Raw genomic sequence first — 22,120 nt, 5'->3', positions numbered from 1 at the left:
TGTACTACATAAAAAAAACGAAACATAAAAATAATTTATTTTATAATTCTCAAATCGTAAAACAATTTTGTAATTATGAATAGTTTCACATAAAAGCACATAATGAAAGCACGTGAAGTAAAAAAGAGATTTAAGGAGCTAAGAATTAACATAATATTGGAAACCATTGATTGCAGAGAGTGGAAGAGGAGCAGAACAGCAACAAACAGCAGCTTTGGAGGAAAAGACATGAAGTAGTAGAACAGTTTAGATCAAACTTAAATGGATAAGAAAAAAAATGGACATATACAAAATTAATTTAAGAATATATTGAAACTTCGATCTTTTTTACAGAAAGGGGAAGACAAACTACATCACGGGGGCAGTCAAAATCATGTAATAATTGCACAGACATAACACACGTGATTAAAAAAAAGTAATATATTTTTAATTCGGTTTTGCTATTGATTACATATTGCTGATGTCTAATCAAAATCCGTGGAAAAGTAAAATAATTAATGAGCACAACTATCGTTCTCTGCATAAAATAACTCTCCTCATTCATTGGTTTGGCCTGTTGCCACTCAAACAGCACGCCGTATGCATCTCATTGGATATTAAGGGGTATTGAAGCGATAAATATATATACTATACATCATTTCCGTTACAATTCCAGCACTACTATTTTATAATTAACCCGAATTCAGTTAATCTAATTAACCTAATAATTAAGTAATAATAAGCAAAGTCAGGTTACACTAGGGTCAGAAATTCCAACTTGTAGATTAATTATAACTTAATATATTTGCTGTCATGCGCATATCAGAATAACTTCTTAATATATATAAAACCTACAAATTGGGTTTTAAAAATCGTATGGGGTTGAGTATAAGTGGAAAGCGGCAGCTTTCATCTACAGATACAAAAAAAAAAAAAAAGAAAGAAAAAAGGGAGAGAGAAAAGAAAAAGTGTTTCGCATTTCACTTATTTTTATTGCATCAACTCATTTCAGGTAACAGCCTTTCTCTTCCAGTATGACAAACACGAAGAGGTAATGAATACTATACTATGCACTGGCTAACAACCTAATTACCAAAGATATCGAATTTGCCTGGTCGTTCATCTAGAACTCGTGCAGTTTTTTCAATTCATTTCCATTGCACAAGAGTGTGGTTGACATTATTACAGAGCTCACAGACACTCGCACTTTGAAAACACAAGGAAATAATGCGCGGATATCGCATAGCGGGAAAGTCGAGCACTGAAATTGTTCCTTAATTGCTATGCTTTTTTGTTTTTTTTTTTATGCTACTCAGATATCTGTAGAAATTCTCTGGGTGCATGACGCTATTGTTTCTCCTGACTGGTGTCATCGTCCATCAGAATTAAGTCAGTGAGCCATCATATCCGTCAAGTCTTCCTAATGCCGAATTTTATCTATCAGTGTTCCCCCGAAGGTTATAATTTAGCCCTATATATTATGCTCCCTAGCTTCACTAATGGCTCATTTAATTGTGAGGAGTCTATATTGTTCTCTGATAACAGCGGCCTAATCGTGATAAAGATTTAATTGTGTTATCCTGGAGTATTTTTTTAAATTTTTTTTTCCCGAAGCTAAGAAACAATTTTTTTTCTTGGCCGTCCCCATTTTCAGGTATACATATTTGTATTTTATATATTAAAAAAGTAAGTCTTGGGCACTTCGAAAGCACTATTTAAATTTTACAATAATTTCGTAATTATTATTCAGGCATAAGATTAGCATAGCATTTTCAGTATCACAAGTGAACTTTAAATATTTACAATACGCTGAAAATTATCGTCCGTTAAATTTAAAACAACGAAAAATAAATATACAGAATTTCAATCGATGTAAATCCAATAATTTAAAACAAAATTATCAACACGCTATACAATAGCTTACTTACCGTTTCAAATACTTGTTCATGTGTATCGCGCCACCTATAATTAAATTTTGTACGCCTAAATTGTAGAAAAATATTTCTTTTGCTAACTGTATTAAAATAAATAAATTTCTTCCTGAGGAAAGCTTGCATTTGTATATTACAAAGTATTTCCTCCTTCTTGAAGCTGGTTAAATAGAACAAATTATTGTTATTCAGTGGTTTAAAACGAAACTGTAAAGGCGAACAAGTTTTTGTTGACATTTTATCTTCTGACAGTTCGCTTCCTGATTACATTGCAAATACTGTACTCGTTTGTTCATGTAAATCACGCCATCTATAAGGAAAATTTTATACCTGAATTGTAAAAAAACATTTCTTTTGTAACGGTATTAAATACAAATAAATGAATTTTCGTATATTTTAAAATATAATTTTTTTCTTGGTTTCAACCAAGCAAATCAAATCATGCAAATAAAATTATTATTGTTATTCATTCAATAATTCGCTTGAAGATCACGTTACTGTTTCTTAGTAGCGTGATCGTCCAAATGCATCTGCTAGGTTAAATACAATAGTATTTTTCTAACTTTGCTTCTGCAGGTGAAACCAGTTTGTAATAGTACCCCACGAGGCCTCTATTTCCTAAAGTGAATTCGTCCCCATCCATCCCTCATAAAAAAAGTTTCGCTAAACATAAATAAGTTTAAACGCGAGTATATAAAATGCATGTTTGCTTTTGTGCAAGGCTCCAAAGTGGTGCATTCCGAAGTGGCCTTGTTGAGTAAACAACCCATTTATTTTGTTCATAATTAAGAAGATTTAATTAAAAAGAAAAAAAAAAAAGAGGTTGTGGAATAGATAACTACGCAACACATCCCATTGTCATTATATAATAAATACTATACATTCATATAAAACCCTTTTACAAAGTTTTGTATTCGGTAATGCCTATTTTGTAATATTACTAGTAATGTTACATTTTATTTATTTTACTAGTGGCATCAGTATCTTGACAGATGATAGAAATTTAATTAATCATGTATTAAATTTACATTAAATAAAATAATTAAAATTTTAAAGCAAAATTAATATCTTATTTAATAAATTAATATTTATTTGAAATAAAATTATTTATTTTTTACTGCATTTTATAACTGTTAAAACTAACAAAGGATTAAAATCAACAATTACGAAATAAATTAATATGAAAAATAAAATATCCATTAATGAGATAAATATAAAAAAATAACACCATGTTTAAGTTAAAGATGAAAATTGTTAAACTAGATAGCGCGGTTAATAAAATAAATCAAATGTATATAAATATAGTCCAACTAAAATATTAAATAAAATATAAAAACAACTACTCCAGCCAAATAATAATAATTAAGAGACAAACTATTTTTTTGCTTATTTTTTTTTAACATTTTTAGACAATATAGTTATAAAAATTATGATAATTTACGAAATTATGTCGGCGAGTCATGAAAACAGTTCGAATGAAACTAATAATCAAAAAATAACTATTTTATAATTTAACCTAGTCTCTTTTATTAATGACATCAGTTTGGCGAGTACGTAGATGCAACGCTGGCTAACCGTACGTGTGCACGCTCATCCATCTCCTTCCTTAGGATTTGTACGTCGACCTCTCACTCTTTCTCTCTCTCCGGTTACCTCGCCCCGTTTGCCATGCCACTAGCAGTTGTGCCCTCTAGCGTGCGTTGTCTTGCGAGCTTAGGCCAGCTTCCTCAGAGCCTGCATTGCGAGTCTGGTTGGCTGGCGAGGTCGGCCATGCTGAATGTGCCTGCAAGCAGCTGGTCTAGATGAGTAACCTAGGCAGCTGATGGGGGTAGCTTGACTCTATAAGCAACTTGTAACGGACGCTTGCTTTTCGCGTCTGTCAACGAACGAGCTGAAATTCGTGTTCTGTTTGGAATAAGTACTGATTAAAAAAAGCTCGTGCACCTAAAACTATCTTAGAAAGCAGCATGGAGATGACAGTATGAAGTGTGCCAGGAATCCCCTTGGACTATCCCCACTGTCCAGTTAGGAGGTGGTGAGTAGAATTAAATTTTCTTTGCTTTCTGTTTACTTGTTAGCGCTAACGTATCCTGGCAACGGGCTCCGGATGGTGTAAGTCATCCAAGCGATAGACCCTGTAGCCGCTATCTCCCAGCTCGATGCTTGCCCCTGTTATTGATCGACTAGACTCTCACCATTAACGAACGCGCCATGTTCTAATACGTGACCCCGGACGCGACTCTCCATATCGAATGTGGGTGCAACTTGTAAGTGGAATACATTGGAGTTATCAATATTCAATGATTGTATGGACAGTAAGTACAAGGCAGGAAACAGTTATGCGATTAGATTGTATTGTCTTACATCCCCCGGAATTAGTCACTTGGTATTCATGTGTGTGGTCCCACGATATGAATGAATGTTTACAAACAAAGACAACTTGAACGTGTGTGGAGGGGAGGGGACAGAAGAAGGGGTAGCTTCATATCGATTTGGTATTACTCTTTGCTTGACAGATTACGTAATTACATGCAGGTCATGAAGTCAGGACCAAATAAACGTGATGCATTCGTTGATAGAGAGACTATTAGACATATCTACTATTATTCTTTTATACTTTCGTTGATTTCTATCTTGTATTTTATATTTCCTTAACTTTTCTTTTCTGTTGTCATCCTAAAATTCATCTACGTATATATTTGATAAACTCATTAGTGACGAATTTAAATTTCGATTTTTTTTTTTTTTTGCTCTTCTTGCAAATACAATATTGCTATATTCAAAATAGTCAAGAAGAAGGAATATAAAACGCATTAACATACATGTTTCTCCTGTATTAAATCATTAGGTGTTCATAAATTTAACGCCATTACCGTGTATCCCTAGAGGAAGCTAAAAAAAAACGATCATTACTATCTCCCCTTCAGTCATATACTTAAACACCTCAATTTGTTTACTGTCTGAATGTCCTTCGAAAGAGACACAACAAGGCAGTCCATTATGTGTAAAATAAAATTAAAAAAAAAAAAAAAATACATATGCAGTACTGACATTTTGGAGCTACGATAGAATCCGTCCTTGACTATGCATTCACCGTAGCACATACCAAACAAAAAAATAAGAATAATTTATGGCATTTTTTGGTTGCAAATAAATCAGCATGTATAGCAATTTTATTCAAAAACCCTGTTTTATAAACAATTGTATTTGTTCACCTTAAGTCGCTGGATGAGTCTGCAAAGAGATGTGCATGCATTTATAATTAGAATGGTATTGTTCTAGGGAGTTTGAGGTATTTTAAAGACTGAAATAATATCCAGTCATATTACGTAACAGCAATCTCAAGGGCTTATTAAATGTTGTCATGCTACCCTAACAAGTAATTTTTGTTCCAAATATTACCTTACTTATGTGGTGATTATTTGTCAGATTGTGGTCGGTGTCGTTACCATTGTAACATTATTAAACTGGAAGTGCTGACCTAAATATTTCGAATTTCGGACAACTCCCAGAGTTCAGTCACGAACATAGGGAGACAACCAGTCATTCCACCCGTAATTTTTCATTTATTTATTTTTGGTATTCATCCTACGAGATTTTCCATTATCAGAATTTTCAATAACGATGCCAGATATCAAAAACAAACTTCCATTAGTGCAAACGAGTTCCCATTTCTTCCAAAATTATATAGGTGCTAAGGGTGTTTAATGAGTTTCGCAGTTAGTAATTAGACACCAGAGAAGTTCACGAACTGTGTTCATTTTCAATCATTTTTCAAAACTGCTCTCAACAATTTACCGGTTATGAGAAAGCAAAATCTAATCTCATGAATACTTTGGTTAAAGCGTCTCACAAGACGATGTAGCAGTGCCACCCATAATAACAGATGGTCCGCGTTGCTTGGTATTATGGGTAATTGATCAATAGATCCGAGATGGCTAGCTATGGATGAATAGCAGTCTTTCAAATGTACCCCGAATAACGTAAGAACACTTCTGGCTGATATTCATTACTAGTTTGCCAGTTGACCAGTCATAGCAACTTGAACAGTGCTGGAAAGATCATGGTCAATTTGATAATGTCCAACTGAACCATATAGGGGAGACCCTATTCCCATCCAATAGAGCAACCAGTTTTCCTTCCCGCTATTTACGCTAGGGTACATAAACACGCGCTTTTTGTGATCGGGATTCAAGCTCGCGTAACTGCTAAATACCGCGCTGTTTCTTGTATATTTTGTTGACTCTTCATCGTTTGAGTGTAAACACAAATTTATTTATTTTATTTGTGATTTCCATTTTTGGGAGTCCTTGTAGATTTCTGAAACCGCTCTGTGAAGTAACTACTAATCCATGAAAATCGATGCACTAAATAATAGCACTAATCCCATAGTTGCTGCACTGAACATTACAAATTGGCCAGTCTGAGTGATAGCCGCAGTCATTTTGCACTTTGTCAATTGCACATGGGCTTCAGTTTGCAGGTATGGATTGCCCCACGGTCTTGCTAACTGAGGGGTAAAGTATTCCAGTTTCCTAAGCTAGGTATTCAAAATGTATTTTTCAGACAATATTTCGTTCCCCTCCACTAAAAATCAAAAGTTTACTCTTCTAAGAGTGTTAACAACTGCATTGTTAACACTTTTAAGTGCTCGGTTAAAGTGTACCATTTTTCGTGAGAGTGTGTGGATTTAAATTTGAGAAGTGCGTTTCTGAGAATAAGTACACAAGGCCAAAACCACTCCCACCCCACACATATATTAACCCTTCTACATATTTTACAAAACTTTCCATTTTTTTTATAATAAAGAAATAGTTCTCTTCCCCAGAGGATCCCACCAAAACACTCTTAAACGTTGCAAAATTTGATCTGTTTGTGAAATTCGCGAAGTATTCAAGAACATCAAGGACTTGAATTGAAAAAAAAAAAAAAAATCTGCATTTTCTCTAAAGGTATGACCTTCTAAAAATAGAGTAATCACTTTTTTAAGATAATATATAATCCTATAAAAATAAATCTGATTGTGTCTTCTCATAAAAAAAGAGATTCAAAATGCCATCGCCTTTTAAAAGCATCAAAGATATGATAACACGAATCACGCACACAAACCAGTTAGGATCTGTTGTATGCGTGTGTTCATTTTAATTTTGCCCCTTCCGTCAACTGCAGTGTGACTATTGTGACCTCAGTACTGTTAGGTACAATGCGATGAGTTGAGTGTATGTCCCCATCTTCTTCCGGTCCGGGTATTACCTCACAACCGAGAGCAGTCCCAAAAGATCCAATCTGAAGATTTTTCAGTACCTCGACAAACGAGCCCGTATAGTAGATCTAGTATGCGCTTGTTAGCTATCCCATTGTTCTAGCGGGGTCAATGTTTCTGGTATATAACGAGCGCCGCAGTGACCACTTAATTACTTAAACATGGCTGGCTACACAGCTTCAGCATGTATTCGATGTCCCCACTGCTTTCCCCCTTCCACGTAAAAGCTGGTTTTTCGCCAAATGCTGCCAACAGGTGGTGAAGATAAAGTCTATGAGCGGAAACCTAATTATCGTGTCTAGAGTTTAAGGAAAGAACGAGGAAGTACATTTTTCCCCCTTTTTTCTTTTTGGTCACACACCCTGTTGATTCTTTTGGTCCACAGTTGACAAAATCAATTATCTGTTAACTTTGCAGTAATCCATCCATAAAGAATGTTCAGTGGAGAGTATATTATACTGAATGAAATATAAGTTTAACAGCTAATGAACCCGCATCCGATTGACCTTCCAAGTAACCTTCTCTTTGTTGAGAAAATGAATTGAACATTGGTTGTGGAAACAGGCATAAGGCATGCGCTATTTGTTTCCTTGTTTGTAACAATTCAAATCATTGTTACGCTTTTAGTTAGCAATAAACAACTTGAATGACTCAACAATGGACATTGTGTTCATTTAAAATGACCGTTTGCCTTTTGCTACCATAATACAATGGACTTTGTTGGATGATTCTTGTAAGGTACCTAACACGTAAAAGAAAAAGGACACGTATGAATAGGTACGATACCCAAAACGAATAAACTTCTCACATTAATCAGCTTCGTTATTAGCATGCAATCTTCCTGTTTACTCAATCCTTCCGTCATGCCCACTTTAATCGGTGAAGGTTTCGACTTCCGGGAATGCAACACCATCCAAAAAAAATAATAAATAAATAAATAAAATCAAAACCTGTTATGTATTAAAGAAACTTGCTTCAAATCGAACAACTCAATGCATTAGTTAATAACGGAAAAAAGGTCAAACTTTCTAATAGACTGTAGTCCTTCATTATAGGAAACTTATTGTCATAAGGATATGCAGACATGGTTAAAACTAAGTACAAAAAAAATAAATAAGATAAGAATTATGATAGAAGAAATGTATAGGGATGATTGGAAGCTTAAATGCATCATGCAGTCGGCTGTTTATTTTATTTTTCAATGAGGATTAATTCCATGTCTTTGATGTTACATATCCAGTACGTTAAATGAATATCTTTTCCTTAAACAGTAGGCAGTAATGATCATTTAAGTATATGCTAAAACGGTGTGGTTCTATAGCTGGATTGTCGCTGTCAAGACAACTACATCTTTTGACGCGTCATTGCCCAATTGTAGTACATCCGCTGTTACATTTGTAATTGGCCCCACCAGATATAAATGGTAATTTATAATACTTCACTATGTATAAATAATTACATTGAAATCAGTTCTTCAACTTCTTGCTTGCTTTCTCTCTTTAGAATTCTGGTCTTCTGTTGGCTATACTGTATTTTACAAATAATATAGGTTTCTTCTTCCAAACCAACAACTGCTGTACAGAACCAGGAATTTATTACAAATTCACCTGAATCACTGTCACATGACTTTTAGTTCCCAGTACCAAGCAAGTGTTTGGTACCCTTGGAAACCATAATTGCTACTTGCTGAACTAAGGGGTGACATTGACTCTATCAATTGATCAATGTTTACGAGTATAGCACGTTTGAATGTTTGCTCTTGTCCAGCTAAAGATAATCAGATATCCAAAATTTAAACTGACCTAAATAATCGGTTTAATGAGTATTGATTCAATTAACGTTATACAGAGAGGCCTTGGTACCTGTGTAATTTCAAACAGCTATAGGAAAGCAGATTGGGCATGCTGTTTACAGAACTTCATTAGACTTCACTTTGGATCAAAGTCGGTTCTGCTTCAGAAAACTATGGATTTTTTAAATAACCACTTTTTAAAAATTTTTGAACTATTCTCCAACACAAAATGCATTTTCTTTAAATTTATCTTTGCATTATTTCAAGTAAAATTAAGCGCTGCTCTCGTCTAAGTAGATTTATTAATTAATAATAATTTTTGATAAAAACTGTTAAGAAGTTAAAGAAAACCTTTGAGGACGTGAGGGGATTTCAGATCATACCACGGAAAGAGAAGAAAATGGTTAAGAATCATGGACTAGATAGAGATTAACATATGCGATGACAAATTAACTGTTTACGATTGACACTAGACTAAGGCCTTCATGCTTGTTGAGTCCTTCATGGTTAGCTAGGTTCGCTGATAGATAGACTTCGATTTTTGACTAGCATCGAAGGTTGTGCTACGCAGTTATATTCCTTCGAATACTTCAAGCAAGTAGCGTTTATCTTCTGTCTAGTAGATTAGCAAGCTGTTTGATATTTACAATGTGTTAGTTGAAAACAATAGCCTTTAACCATTTGATTCCATCTAGTTATTTCAGATTATAGATTACTGTTTTATTATTATCTTTTTAATATGAAAGAAATTTAAAAAAAAAATACTTCTGCATAAATGAAGGAAGATGAATATTCAGAACATTGTCTATTTCCCTACCAGAACTTATAAACTTTGGTCACTGAAAGCATCTCATGAGTTCAATCCGGGACTAAACTCGTGAGATAGCACAGCTTCTCCAGCCTTAACCATCTCCCTTCCTTAACGAACTCAATTGCCGTTCGCCCAGGGTCTCCTGCGACCATATTTTTAGGGTTTCTTAATATATGCGCTAGGGGCCATGGACTATCTAAATCCGCCATTGCATGAGCTGGCCTTTGCGCAAATTCAAAAACAGTCGTCAAAAGTATAATAGTGAAATCTTAGGCCTTTCGAAATGTCCAACCGCATGATCCTTGAATTCTAATACAGTTTTTTTTTTAAAGTATTGATTTATTCTGCGTACAGAGCGAAATATTTTCATGCCTATCATGTGAAAACAAGAGAACAAGTTTTTTTTCCCGTTCTATCACTACCATTACTCCTTCTCTTGAGCAGAAAAGTCACGAATTTGCCTTGAAGGCGCCAACCTTTTTTCTTTTTTTTTCTTTCCCTTTTCTTTTTAATCTCTGTAGCGGGCCTCAGAGATGCTTACTCAGTACTTTTTTCTCTGCCCCCCTCCCCAGTTGGACGGTTCATAAATTTTTTTTTCCTGTCATCTTTCATTTGTTTTTCCCATAGCTGTGTTTGTGAGAATGTGGCAAGGGAAATGGTCTAGAGGTTATCACTGGCTGCCATGTCTCATGTATGCCAATAGCCGTCGCTTTTTTTTTTCTGCTGACGCATGGTGGGGATTTCTTCCCCCTACACACACACACACACACAGCTTTAAGATGCATTATAGACAGAGACACAAACAGATCGTATTGCGTTTAGACGCGATACTGTTCAATGTCACTAGATTTCGGAAAAATAAAGTTTAGGTCATTCTACAAAAGAAAAATTACATCTAGAATTCTTTAGAAACCTGTAAATAACAAGAAAATAAAAATATGAGTAACGCGTATCAAAAAATATTCTGGGCCCATGAAATTTATTTATCAGTGTTCGGTAAACACATTCCATAAATTCCAGCAGGTGTCACTTAAGACCTCTACCACGCATGCGCACGTAGTGACTTACCATAGCTTAAATACCGAGTATCAAACTGTTCCTCATTATGTGTGAACCATAAAAAGATAAATTTTTACAACAGATAAGATCTGTAAACAGAGTTTTTAGTCGGTTTAAAAAAAACCGGTGGGAAAGTGAGAATGCCGAACTATGAGAGTTGTTTCCTGCATTACCTGTATTCTAATTAAGGCGACACATACAAAATAAATAAGAAACAGATTATATTTTACTATTAACGGTGTACATTGTCTAATCGCTTTTACGCCCAACTAATTATTTCCAGTTGAGGAATTTTAATTGCTATTACCGTCATCTACAAATCTATAACAGAGTGCCCGGATTAACAATTGATAATTTATCAAAACAGGAAGGCGTTTTCTGTTTTCAAGAGGTGGTAAGATAATATAAGCAATTTATGAGCAATTTTTAGTAGGTATACAGCTCTAAGATAACAGATATGCAATTATCCGTTATCACGTGATTCAGTTATGACAAATAGCTGACATCACCAAACGAGAGCACGCGATTTGTTCTTTTATTTGGAGAAGTTAATACTGGAGAAGTTAAAAAAATTCTTTCGTAAAGTTGTAATGATGGAAAACTATAAATATAACAAATAGCTACAAGAAAAGAATGTCGAAGTAACTAGAACACATCAAATGATTTCCTGGTAGATACTGCCATTCAGAAACCTCATTTTTCATTTGCAAACGGAAAGGTTGTTTTGTAAAGTTTCTGAAAGGTATTTATTGTAACTGTAGACCATTGTTTTTGTCAGACACGTGCTTAGAACTTCCTTAACCACGCATGCGTGAAATGATGGCAGAAATTCAGACTTACAGATTATGTTCATTAGTTACAGTTAAAAACGAAAATAGCTCTTCCTCATTTTTTTTTTTTTTTCTTTTTTCGTTGTACTATTTGACATCGAGAATAAATTGATGATAATATAATAACTGTCACATTATTAAAGTAATCGTTCAAATTTTAGGATTTTGTTGTTGGGATGGTTATATGATGGATGAAAGATCTGGTTGTCGTTGGATAAAATATTAGCCATTAACCAAAATCTAACCCACTCCTAATCTTTCGTCTAATCGTACACATTCCAAATTCTTTCGGAATCGTAGGAATGTTTTTAGTGGCTGATGACAAAATAGCCCGTACTTAACTTTCTGAGCTCGTCACGACTGTGTCCTTGTCGTTAAAATATCCCTTTATTGGAGTGACCTTGCCCAAGGACCGAAAAGGTAGAAAGGCGAACGTTACCATGGTAATTGACGTCTGGCGTTTGTTGGCACGCGGACACCTGCGCTTTCTTCAGCTCACGATCTTTCTTCCTGTCTGAAGACCTGGAGAGTGGGAGAGGTGTGGGGATGGGTAGGATGCGAGGGGGGGAGTGAAGACGCTGAACGCGTGCTAAGTATGTTTCGGTACTCTGATAGTGATTGCAAAATAAGTTGATTGTGGCGTCAGACGCAAAGATATGCGTGTACTCTCGAAGCCAAACCACACCTACACTATCCTGCTGGAAATAATAGTGTATAAACGATGGTAGTGGGACATTACTTGTACTCTGCCTCCCTCGCTTGACTTTAAATTATTGGATAGCATGCTAGGGGATATCTGATAGCAAAAGAGCGAGAAAAGGAAGAAGAAAAAAAAAATCTGTCCAATTTAGAGAACTGAGGCCATACCAACTGGCGCCAGGGTTTAATACCCTCAGGTAGACATAACTGGAACGATAATGTTTATTAAGAACCTCTTTTATACTTTCACTTTTTTTTTAATGTCACCCAAATGTTTTATTTTATTATCCATAGTGAAGCATTAACTTTTCCAAAACATAAGTTTTTTTTAATTTTTGGCAGGTTAGTATTATTGAGGCCTCTACACATTCGTTCAAGATCTAGGAATCACTGCCAAAAAAGTTAGCTGTAGGAGATGGGGAGGGTAGCATACTAAAAAAAGGAAGGTGGGTCTTCCAAAACAAGAGTAAATTCGAATCACGTGATGAAGTGAAAATATTGGACGCTTGCTTATTTAGCGCTAGATTCATATACGACTCCAACTTCCCAAAGAAGCCGATATCAATTAATCCAACGCTACGATATTGGTCAATCCGATGATGAATAAAAGTCTGTGAAAATTATAAACCCTGAAATTTCTTTATGTGATTAACTTTTATCGATATGTCAAATTAAGTAATTATAAATGATATATTAACTATTACCAAAATACAGAAGTAGCATAAATCGAAAAAGTGTAGGAGATGATAGTTTAACATAAGATAAACTGTATAATGTTCTTCTCGTTTTCACAAATATTTATTTTTTAATTTGATCAATTAAAAAAAGGGTATAGTTTACCAGGGGAATATTCAGGGGTGGGCAGAGGGGGAATATGCCTACCCCTTAACCAAACTTTTGAAATTAAAGAAAAAGGACGCAGGAGGCGTCCTAAAGAAACTTTTACGAACTTTTACGACCAGGCTTTTTCAAAAGCCTGGTCGCCATGCCCCCTTACGATGATACCTGGACCTGGTCTGTGCCCCCCCCCCCCCTTACGATGACACCTGGATACGCCACTGTAGTTTACCAGATCTTTAATAAAAAAACTAATTACGAAATACTTACTCTCTGGGCAACTTTCATTTTGGTACTGACCCAAAGAAAACCGGATATATAATTGATCGGGTCATTAATGACCCGATCAATTATATATCCGAAGAGTTTAACGAACACTCTTCTGCGCAGACAAATCACAATAACAAACGGGAATGTGTGCGCTACGTACCAAGTCGATAAAGGAGTCCCACAAGGCAGCGTATTGTCCACCATACTCTTTGCCATAGCCCTCGAACCCTTCTTAGCTGAAAACAGGAGGTAATTCATCACATATGCGGACGATATGAAATTTCTTATTACCTCGGAAGACCAAAAATCTGCCAGCTACTGCAACCAAGTGGCCAACGCCAAAATAAAAGAACTACAAAAATACCTCGACTCTATCGGGCTACACCTAAATGAAGAGAAGACTGCGCAAATGACCTTCACAAATAAAATAAATCCAAACAAAATAAGAATATACGTGAACGACATCCTTGTCCAAAAGGTTCAGTCACACGTTGATCTTGGACTCAAGTGAGATGGCCTGAACTTCCTTCCGCACTATGCTTACATCCGTAGGAAAACATACGCGGCGCTCTGGACATCCAGGCAGGAGCTCACCGGTATTAGAAACCCCAATTTAATGATTCAGTATATTAATAGATGTGTTATCCCTGTTCCTCTATACGCGTCACAAATCTGGTCTTCAGCTTCCGAAAGCACTATCAAGGCTTTTCTAGGAATAGAATACTGGCTCTTGAGATGATTTACCATCTCAAGAGGTATACTAGAAGTCACTCCTTGGAGACAAACGATCACTACAAAGAATATAATGACACTCGCTCAGATTTTAGCAGGACGGCTGGATTCACCGAAAGCCCGAGAGTGGATAGTAACACCCGGAGAAAAACAAAGAGTTGCAGGTAAGGAACAGCAACTCAAGCCCATATTTACGCAGTTGGATAGTCTGGGAAGATTCTTTCCAGCCAACACTCTAAAGCTGTTTAATATCCTAAAAATCAACCCTGAAAAACTCTGCACATTCAGAAAAGAAGTTCTCGAAAACTACTACCTGCAGATACAGATGTAAGAAAAAATAAACAGCGCTAAGAACCTCCATACAGTAACTGACAGGAATCCTGACCTCATCTGGAAACACTCTCCTGGATATGTCTCACCTACTCCACTCTACTCCCACAGAAGAAACAGACTGCTGAAAACAGTAAAAAATGAACATTTTACTCTGTATTTTATTGTATTCTGTTCTGCTGCGAATATCCGTGCTAATGTAAATATGGTGATGTTATGCTTTAAACGCAGTAGTATAAAATTTTTCTCGTTTATTTATTAAGTCTTAAGCAGATTACAAGTTATTAATGTATCGTATAATTCTGATAATAAGTGTTACATATATTAGTAACGAGTGTAATATATAATGTAAAATTGTATATAATATTATTCTCTGTTGCATAACAGAATATGTATCTACACCCCCTAGTCAATGGCTGTAACCGGGTGTCTCCTAGGAGAAATAAAGATAATAATAATAAAAAAATAATAATAATCTTGGCCACCTTCTTTTAATCATTAAGATTATCCACTTTTCTTTCTTTTTTTTTAACTACTTTTAGTAGTTTTAAAAGTCAGTATATGACTTTAAAAACTATTAAACAATTGTTCAAAAAGTTCTTACCGAGTACGAAAGATTACATGAAACTATTTATTTAATTTTAATATACAGTATACCATACTTTCGTTATTTTGTAGCTATAATAATTATTAAATTTATGGAATAGTGAAGAAAAAAAAAAGGCCGGTAGTCTTTCTATTTACTATTTTTCCTCCATGCTATCTTATATCTCATTCAATATTTAGTCCTAGATAAAGTCCTCTTCCTGTAATGCATATTTGACACCACAATTCACCTTCTTGGTCTGCCTCTAAGCCTTATTTACCCATCAGGAGCCCTCATGGGTTGCACAGTTGGTAGAATCGCCGTCCTTCCCACACCGGGTGGAAAAGACCTGAGTTTGAGTCCCGTTGATGACGCGAGGAATTTTTATGGGCCTTTTTCACAACGTGGCTGAGTTAGTCTGTCTCAGGCGAGGGTAGTACGTTTTTTTCTCCCGGAAACAAAAGTGTAGTAACACCCGTGTATATATACAGGGTGTCTCAAAAATACACGGCAAAACTTGAGGAATGAGTTCCTCATATGTAGACAATAAAAATATTTTATATCAACATAGTTCCGGAAATGCTTGGTTCCCGAGTTATTAACCGGAATGTCTTATCTCCAGCAGGTGATTTCTTTCATCACAAGGTACTGACAGAATCTGGTGGTTTTCCATTCTGACCATGTACTCAAATCAGGAGCAAGCGGATATGCACTTTATGTACGCAGGGTAATCTGCTGGGACAAGGCCTGTACCCGTTGCAGATGGTAAGGATACAGTTGGTGTTCTCACAACACTCTCCAAATAGTCGAACGTTGAATAGCCAGTTGCATTGCTATTCTGCGTGTGCTGATTCCAAGAGTGGCATGCACAACATCCAAAATCTCCTCCTCTACTTCAGGAGTCGTAGATCTTGGTCGTCCTCTGTGGGCAGCACGAGGTGTAAAGGTCCCATGTTCACAAAGGCGGCGATGGATACCTTCAAACGTTTTCCTGTCTGGACATCTTCGTTCTGGGGAACCTTTCGTGGTACAAACGACGAGCCTCCAGAGCATTGCAAAACAGTACATAAAGTGCATACCGCTTGCTCCTGATTTGAGTACATGGTCGGAATGGAAAACCACAAGATTCTGTCAGTACCTTGTGATGAAGGAAATCACCTGCGGGAGATAAGACATTCCGGTTAATAACTCGGGAACCAAGCATTTCTGGAACAATGTTGATATAAAATATGTTTATTGTATATTTTACATATGAGGAACTCATTCCTGAAGTTATGCCATGTATTTTTGAGACACCCTGTACATATACTTTTGCCATCCCAAAAAGTGATTACCCAATTTCTCCTCCAACTTTTACAGTTCTCCGCCTCAGCCACTTGGCAGGTAATTTATTCCAATTACCCACAACACGCTGCCTATTTATTTTCTCTTCTCTAAGATATTTGCAAATATTTTACGAGGAATACCAAGGAGTCAAATTTCTTTTGGTTCCACATTAAAAATTTATTCCCTCTTTTATATTGGTACAATTAATGCCTCCACCAATATTTTGGAACCAGTCCTTCGTAAAACAATCTCCAGATAATGTCATAACCACAGGGATACTATTTTTTCTCTCACTTTCAACTTTTCAGGGTCTCATTTCATCTGCTGCCTTTCCATACTTACCCATTCTTTTTAAAAAAATCCTTCTCTTGTATTTTAATTTCATCATTATCATTTTTTTACTTCAGTATATTCTGAGATTTTTAAATGAAAGCTAAAACATTTTTCTTCATACTTGTTTTTCTATATAAATAAAAAATTATTGGAACAGGCTGCGTGAATGACTCGTTACTAGTGCACATACCACTCAACTACAGTTGTGCCTTTTCCCCAAGAGCCTCCCAAGACTCTCCTTTGGGCCCTTCCACGCTCATTAATTATATTGCGCTTGCCTTCCAATTCCAATAAGAATTTACTAATTTATTTGCTAAAATTAAGTATTGCAGTATTGATTACAAAACAAAACACATCTAAACATTCAAAATTAAAAATTAGATATGCAGTATTAATTAAATATATAACTGTTTGTCTAACTTGAAGCTAGAAAGTTTAAAAAAGTTTTTTTGTCCGTCTGTCTGTCTGCATGTAATAACTCCAGTTCCAGTCGATGGGTTTTTTATGAAATTTTATACTTAGTTTCCTTAAAGATACGTATAGAGAAATCCTAAATTTCATTAAAAATCGGACCAATAGAAATCCAGCAATTCTCTGTCCATCCGTCCGTCCGCACGTAATAACTCAACTCTCAATAGATGAATTTTCATGAAATTTTATATTTGGCTCTTTTATAACAATTTTTCGGGCCTTCCCAAATGTCACTAAAAGCTAACCAATAGAAATCCGGTAATTATTATTTATTTTTTCATGCATATCACATAAACTATCAGTACATTGTAGCTAAAGCACTGAATATTATGCTTTTTTTGCCATACGGTGATTGGAGTAATGAATGAGAATATGGGGGATGCGCAAAAAGGAAAGCTTTCAAACTGATATCTGATATTCTGATATCATATTGACCTGATTCTGCCAAGTTCAATTCTTGGTCTTTTTAAAACTTCCAACTTTGAAGTTCCAACAGCGTATTTATCACTGTTTGAATCCTGCTTCCAGATTAACTGTCAGTACTGATATATATGTGGAAAATTGCCAAGAGCAGACAACATCTCTGCATCCCAACTATCTTAGCTTCACTGTACACAGATGCCTCAGAAGGTGGGAATCCCTTTAAGGGTGCGTTTTAATAATCCCTATTATCTCCGCTGCCAAAACATCATCAAGTTCATCCCGACCAAAATACTCATCTGTATGAGGTAGAATTATCAATGTGATTGACCTTAACTAATTCCCACATTATCCAGTAGCCATGCAGGGGGGGTTTTCATATATCTGTTTGTCGAGACGTGACGCCATACTGACTATTGTTGCCAAGCGATGAATGCATTTCCGGGAAGTTAGGGGTGGCATGGTCGTTCTAATTTCCCCCCTCTTTTTAAATATATAAATCTCAGTGTAGTTGTAATGTCCGTTTTATGTGCTTTCTCTACTCTTCCTTCCGTTTTGGAAAACACTATTGATAGAGTAGTAGCAGTCGACAATAAATAACCAAAACCAAGAAGCGTCCCTTCCCCCTCCTTTTAATCCCCCAAAGCTTTAAATGGTTAGTATTTCCCAGAATGCAATATTTTATTTCACTTTCAAGGACATGGAATAACCGTATAGTCTGTCAATAATTTAGATAATGACAGGCGCGTCATCTTCAGAGGGTACCAAAAATTATGTTCAATAAAAGATAATAATGATGTTCAATACAGAAATTGATTTTTTAATAGTTTATCTATATTTTAAAATAGTTCTTTTGTGAATGCACGCATTCCTTCAATATGTAGAAGGGTGCGTGTGCATCCATGCACGTATTCATAGTTCCTGTGATAGGCGAACATTCACATTTTAACGTGAAGTTATATATTAATAGGTGATTGAAGTTAGTTATAAAAATAACCTCGCGGACATTTTCAGAACACCCATTTTGTTCCCACGAAGTAATTTTTTTTTTAATTAGCCCCAAGCTAAGCAGGTTTCATAAGTGAAGTTAACAAAGATATGGGAAAATGATTGAGGGAACGCGAAATCCCTGGAGTTGCTGACTCAGCCAGCACGGCATATGGCAGCTGTTTTACCCGACTCACTGGCGCATTGGGTGAGGGAAAAGGCCCCTCCAGTTAAGTAAACTGAGTAGGGTTGTCATTACGATAGAATGTAAGATTGAGTTTATCACTGTTAGCTATTCATTCTTGGAAATGAATCATAGCGACGGAGTTCCAATTCTCATTTGTTCCTTGAAAAGAATCCGAATACTATTTAACAACAAAAATTTCTTTACTCTTCTGGAATGAGGACTTCGTTGTTTTAACACCCACTTCCCCCTCGGTATGAAACAAATGGGGATTTGTTACATGGAAGGGAGTTGGGGGAGGGGAGATTATGGGTGATACATGCCTTCAGTTGCAAACAAGTAAATTCTCAAAACAAACAAAGTCAGTTAACAGATTGACAGAACTTCTTAAAGAAACAGGACATATTATTTATTTATTCCTTATGGGATTTTTTTTCACCCGTGATGGGTACTGTCAAGTGCAGGGGTTATGTCCGGTTATTATTATTTTACTCTCTGACTATCCTATAGATGTTCAGGATTGCAATTTTCTGGAGTTCCATGTAAGTGTTCTCTTGGGGCTATTGCTACTAGGTTCTTATGGAGGCTCTTTGGCACCATGCTTGTGGTTAACACGGTGATCGGGATGGTCACTACTTGTTCCATATGCTACATTTCTTTGACCTCCTTTTTTAAGTCTGTGTACCTCCTGATCTTTTCCTAGTAGGTTTTCTGGAGGTTGCTGGTGTTTGGCACTGCTATGTCGATCAGCTAGGTGGCCATTTCCTTCTTGTGGGTAGGGGTTTCTAATACGGCCTAGAGTTGGTACTTGTAATACGGTAAAATTTCTCTGATCAACTGGTATTTTTGCGATAACTTCTTCTTATCCTGACGACCTAGTTCTGTCTGTGAATGTACTCCGTCTGGGTGACCACCCTACATCCCGCGATGATGTGCTGTGGATTGTTTCTGGAGCCAGGTGGCATCATCGACATGTGTCATCTGTCATTCCGAGGTCCTTGGTGTAGTTCCTGATGTTGAGTACCAGATCTTGGATTGTGAGTATGAATCCTTCTGGCTCGTGAGCCATGCATTGGAGACCGTCTTATCTATTTAGTCTTGATGGAGGTCATTGTACTGTCTGCCATGGATGGAGTGACGTCTTCGTCCATCTTACTGTCTTTGTTTCTTCCGTCTGTGTGAGCGTGGTCTCCTTGTTGAGGTCGAGCGCCGTGTGCCGTTTGTGTATCTTCCTTATGGGTTAGTAGGTTGTCACTGTGTTTTCCTGGAAGTAATCGCCCAGGTTCTTAATCGCCATCTTCTGTTGTTCAATGAGGTCTATCAAAATCCTCTCTCCTTTCCAGGCTATAGTCAGTCCCTCGATGGCCAAATTCGGGTGATGTTGGCAGCCCTTGGTCATCATTATCCTGGTCGAACTCATGATATCTTCCACCTCGGTGTTCGTCCAATTTGTAATCCCGAAGAATTATTATTATTTAAAACGCCACGCGACTATCAGCTGCATACTGTAAAAGCTTAAATATAATAATAATAATAATCAGTGCAATAACTTTAAATAGAAGCCATTTAAATTTTAACAACGTAAATATTATAAGAGGAGGACGATGCCCCACATGGATCCGTCACTGACTTTGACTACTAAATTAACTATTTTTAATTCTATATCAATTTATATTTAATATGCGTTAATATTCTTAAATAGTAACCCGTCTCTTGAACTGGATTGAGTGGATGGAGTTTCATAAAATTTTACATTTAGCACTTTTCCAAGATTTGTCGAGCCATCCCAAATTTTATTAAAATGGGAAAATTACCGATAGAAATTCAGTAATTATAATGTTTTTGTCAGTCGGGCCACCTGTTAAAACTCGATTTCCACTGGATGGATTTTCATGAAATTTTATATTTGGCTCATTTAAAATGATTCGTTGAGACTCCTTAAATTTCATTAAAGTCTGACCAATAAAAATCTGGCAATTATTTCTTTTTTTCATCCATATACAGTATATTACAGCTGATTGCTGTGCGCTGATTGGTGGAATGAATGAACAATATGATGGATGCGCAGAAACGAAGGAGTCCATCCCTTTTAGAAACCATCCCTTCTGGTTTCCATAAATCCAGAAAGAAGACATATATACACGCAAGTCACGTGATATTTATCATTACTGACAACCATAATGATTTTAGTACCATCACGAGCTATTATCCAAAAAACATGGCGTTTTACTGGTTTATTATGCATCTTCCGATTACTGTACATTTTTATCTAGCAAACAATCTCGAAGGAGTGATGGGTTGAATAATTTGCAACTGGAGGGAAGGGAAAAAAAGAAAAAAGAAAAAGAAATCCTAAACTAGTCCACCAGGGTGTGACGTATTATAATTGGATACATCCATTCTCAGTGACCTTTGTTTGTAGATGTTAAGCTTGTTGGCTATTACAAAGAAACATTAAATACGCATCGTATATTTTACAGGATTAAAAAAAAAACAGAAAAGGAAATCTTGGCTGTAATACGTTCAGGAATTTTTTTCTCGCTTTTGTAATCGTGATAAAAAGATTTGCTTTGTTAAAATACATTGGGAAACTTTTTTTTTCCCCTTTTGCCTTAATGAAGATCTCCTTCCTTATTATGGTAAGTTTTTTTTAGTATTCGGAGCACGCCACTAATAGCTTCGCATAGTATCCTAGAGACAATAGAAGGACAATGACTTGTATGTAACACACGGGCTAATGTTTTTCGTTGTGGTGTGTTGTATTATGGAGGGTAAGCAACTCAAGTTTACATCTCAAAGCAAAGCCATGGTTTCCATAAAACGATTTCTTCGAGATGTTTACTTGGATTGCTAAAAATAAACAAGTAGTTTATTTTGTGGAAGGATACATACATTATTTTTTTTAATTAGAAACTTTTGTTCAATAGTAGGTCCACCTTTTGTTCGAATTACAGACCGTACACGTGTCTGAGGGAGTTTATCTCCAGGTTTAACTATTCTTCCTTTAGGGTGGTTATCAGCTACTGTATTGTGGTTGGCTGAGAACTGCGAAGCTGAATTACTCCTTCCAATATATCCAAGATATTCTCAATTGGATTCAGTTCCGGAGAATTAGGCGACCAGGAATGTTCCTTGAACCATTCAGGTACAGTTTTTGAAGGTGGATAGTTGCGTTGTCGTAATGAAAGAATCCATCGCAATGCGGATAAAAATTAAGCATTGCGAGGTGAAGATGGAGAGATATTCATTGGAAATAACACGACCTTCGAATGGCATGAAT

The 22,120-nt window shown here is 36.1% G+C and overlaps 1 protein-coding gene across 4 annotated transcripts in view; it reads left to right on the top strand.

Annotated features, from left to right (window-relative positions):
- Positions 1–3,665: 3,665 nt before the first annotated feature.
- The window catches only part of LOC150079642 (uncharacterized), a 167,910-nt gene continuing 149,455 nt past the window's right edge, over positions 3,666–22,120 (top strand). For all 4 annotated transcript variants that reach the window (XM_090382201.1, XM_090382200.1, XM_090382199.1 and 1 more), the window contains exon 1: positions 3,666–3,945. The gene's annotated coding sequence lies outside the window, so the exon portion shown is untranslated. The remainder of the gene's footprint in view (positions 3,946–22,120) is intronic.

The sequence above is a fragment of the Mastigoproctus giganteus genome, chromosome 10 (genome assembly GCF_048544385.1).
Source record: "Mastigoproctus giganteus isolate SK-2022 chromosome 10, ASM4854438v1, whole genome shotgun sequence".
NCBI classification, from domain to species: Eukaryota; Metazoa; Arthropoda; class Arachnida; order Uropygi; family Thelyphonidae; genus Mastigoproctus; species Mastigoproctus giganteus.
Note: the sequence above shows the minus strand (reverse complement) of the source record. Positions and strands in the feature narration are given on the sequence as shown.